Below are 3,418 nucleotides of genomic sequence, written 5' to 3'. Positions count from 1 at the left end.
CGCCAATTAGCACAAATGGTAAGTTCCGACAGTGCCTACAAGTGTGCCTACTGGCCGCTAAATGGCAATACCGGTTTCATATGTATACACCTGGTATAATTAGTATTTATACTTTTTTAAATCTCACATGATTTGTTACTTCTACGTACACATATAAGCAACAAGTTTATTCGGTCGAAATTTGTAAATTTTTTAAATAATAGATCATTTCGAACATTATAAGTAGTTATTAAGAAACAGCGAAAGTTTTAATTATTTTTTTATGTTTAATATATAAGAAAAAAAACATAAAGTAGTTAAAAATGTAAAACGTAGGAAGTGAGATAGTAGGCGAAAAGAGAATCAAGATGATAAATGTCATCATTTATTATCTTTAAGGGGTGTCTGATTTTCTAATCAGTTTTTATTAAATCGGATAATATTTATGCGTACGAACACCCTATTTAAAAAATAGTGATCTTTACAATTTTCCAAAAGTTTAATGATATTTTTAAAATTTTTGGTACATGATATTTCAAATATTTAAAAATTTTAAGTTAATTAAAAAAGTGATCCCTTATTCTGGATGAAAAAACCTATCAATGCTCAGTGTGATCTATGTCGATGAAATTTGTGAAATTTGTGGCATTTGCAAAGTTTTTTTTCTTCAATTTCCCCCACTTTGAAGACCTGTGACATGGTTCGTAATAAGAAAATTGTTTTTGATCAAACAATAATTTTCATACAATTTAATATAATATAAAATTGAGATTATTTTTGATTGAAATCTAAATAAGTTTAGTCATTTATTATTGCTGGTAATTCCATTAATATAACTATACGTAATAGTTTTTCAATGAAAACATCTTCTATACCGTCATATTTTTTGCACATATTACTTGCAAAAAATTCTAAAGGAGATAGTATTACGTAGTAGCGAAGATCTCCTTAGAATTTACAATCATGTACTGAAAGGCAAATATACTTAAAATAGTAATAAAACTATATGCAGAACTTTCTTTTAAACATAGGTTTATTAAAAACTTACATCAGATTTAGAGTAATAATGAGTTGATTGATAATTAATTTCTATCAAGCCAACGTACATTCCGACCACGCTGCAATCTTTTTCTAGGTGCATAACCTAAGTTAAAATTAAAAATATGAAAATAAATTGATCGAACAGTTTTATACTATTTAGGAAGTATCATTTTAATCTGTAATAGTATGGAAATAATTATGGAAATATTGAATATTGTTAAATTTTATTATAGTAAATTTTTTGGAGTCGTTCATGTTTTACGAAATACAGTCCTTTTTAATCAATTAAAAATGAGGAAAAAAAAGAAATTGGTTAAGAGAAACAGCACGATTGTTAATTGAAACATAATAAAACTTGAAAAAGAGGCTTTGTTCTATAATATTGAACTAAACATTTGAATGATGTGGCAATTTATTTTAAAATGACGAGAATAGATTTCAAATAATAGAAATAACGACATTTTTACATGCGTATTACGAAAGGTGAGTATATTCATCCGAATATAAAATTATAAAAGTGCGTGAAAGCGACATGTTTCTTTACTTCATTAAAACAAAGTATGTAGTTAACATATGTTATTATTGTAAAATGCTTCGGTAAGTTTCATTTAAATTTAACATTTTGGACTGTATAGTAATAGAGATTTTATTTTATTTAATTATACAAATATGTTTATTGATATTTTTATGTTTGGCATGTATCTTTTTCTTTATTTAAAATGTTAATATTTTCAAATTCAGAATCAAAATGATCGTCGGATTTCCAGGAGTGTCGTGCAAAAACTATATAAAATAACTGGATGATATTCTAACTATCGTTCTCTCGGATGCGATTGATGATTTCGTAAATACCTTCAACAATATAGAAGATTCTATTAAATATGCTATTGAAAAAAGTTGATATTTTAAATAATTATCTGAAATAATTAAACATAAAAACAACTTCAGGTGACTTAATTGTCAACTGACACAAAAGTATTTATTGTCGCTGATTTATCAATTACGATTATTATAATTAATTTTATCGAATAGTTGATTCAATTCAAGGTCAAATAGACAAATAGAAGACCCGCCGCGTAGTTGGAGCGTACGTTTACTTGATGAAAATTGACTATCAAACTATTCATTATCAGTCTAAATCTGCTATTGTTTTTTTAATAGGCCCTAGGACCAAAATAAAGTTTTAAATGGAATGATTTTGTTATTTATATTAGGTTCGAAGAAAGTATATATTGAGATTTTAAAAAACCAATACTGCTGAATTGATAGTTGATAACGCGACGGCAACAACGAAATTCCTGAGGTATTTACCAAATCAATTCCACTTTTGTTCTAAAAGGACACAATTTTAGGGATCTAAAGTCATATTTTCTTCTAATGGAAATATTTTCTCAAATTTTGAATTTCAAAAATGTTTATTCATAACTATTCTATAACTTTATTCTTCACGTAATATTTTCTACAGTAAACCATATATGAATGCTCATCATTTTATAGCCCTCAGTGTGCATCACTTTGGTAAACTAAGTTGAAGTCTTCTCAGATAAGAGATAAACTTTTGGGAAAATGCACCGTTTATGTTTATATCAGCAACCTTCCGTCAGAGGATGATGTTGTCAGCACGGAAGATGAGTGCACAATGCATTTTATGTTTCCTCCTTCAGTACTATATTTTCTTTTTCTGACTCCGTCCTCTAAATTGCCAAAGTCTTCTAAAGATAAAAGTTTTGGCAGAAGCTCACATTACACGCGTTCCTTTGACCGTGCTTGGTTTTCCTTTCAGAGCTCCCGCTTCTTCTGCTTTCAGTCTTACTGTCGCTTTTATCACCTTTTTTCATCATCTTCACTACGTGCTAACATTTCACATCACAAACACACGTACAAAAAGTATTTTCAGACTCAAGATGGTCTAGCTTTTGTATCTTTACTAAATATTGAATTTTCCATCAAATATTAATAAGAATTAATGGATTAGTAGTAGTGCTGTATGATTCAAATAATTCACCATTTAACAAATGCCGAACGAACCAAAATAGGTAAATCAGCCAAAGTCTAATCAAATTAATTCACCTGAAGTAACTAAACGATAAAAATAAATAATCGGTAAACGATTTAATCACCTTGAGTTAGGAAATGATTAAATATTTTACGATTGTGAATTCGATCATTTCCGTATTTCTGGTTATTAATTCTTTAAGCGATTTTTGGTTTTAATCATTTATTTGTTTCAGTTGGTTTAGCTAAGATCATTTGATTAACTGTTGTCTTACTTAATCTTTTTTGTTTATTTGAATTTTTTTAAACGAATAATGGCTGGAATCGCAAAGCTAGCACTAGTTAACGTTAAAATATTCTCAACACGCATTTAAAAAGTAATTTCGAATCCGTGTAGATATAT

General features: G+C 28.0%; 1 protein-coding gene across 1 annotated transcript in view; it reads right to left on the bottom strand.

Annotated features, from left to right (window-relative positions):
- The window catches only part of LOC117170634, a 429,481-nt gene that overhangs the window by 81,583 nt on the left and 344,480 nt on the right, over positions 1 to 3,418 (bottom strand). The gene's annotated exons all lie outside the window — the stretch shown is intronic.

This window comes from Belonocnema kinseyi, chromosome 4, assembly GCF_010883055.1.
Source record: "Belonocnema kinseyi isolate 2016_QV_RU_SX_M_011 chromosome 4, B_treatae_v1, whole genome shotgun sequence".
Classification (NCBI taxonomy): domain Eukaryota; kingdom Metazoa; phylum Arthropoda; class Insecta; order Hymenoptera; family Cynipidae; genus Belonocnema; species Belonocnema kinseyi.
The sequence above is the reverse complement of the archived record's forward strand: the minus strand, read 5'-3'. Positions and strand labels throughout refer to the sequence as shown.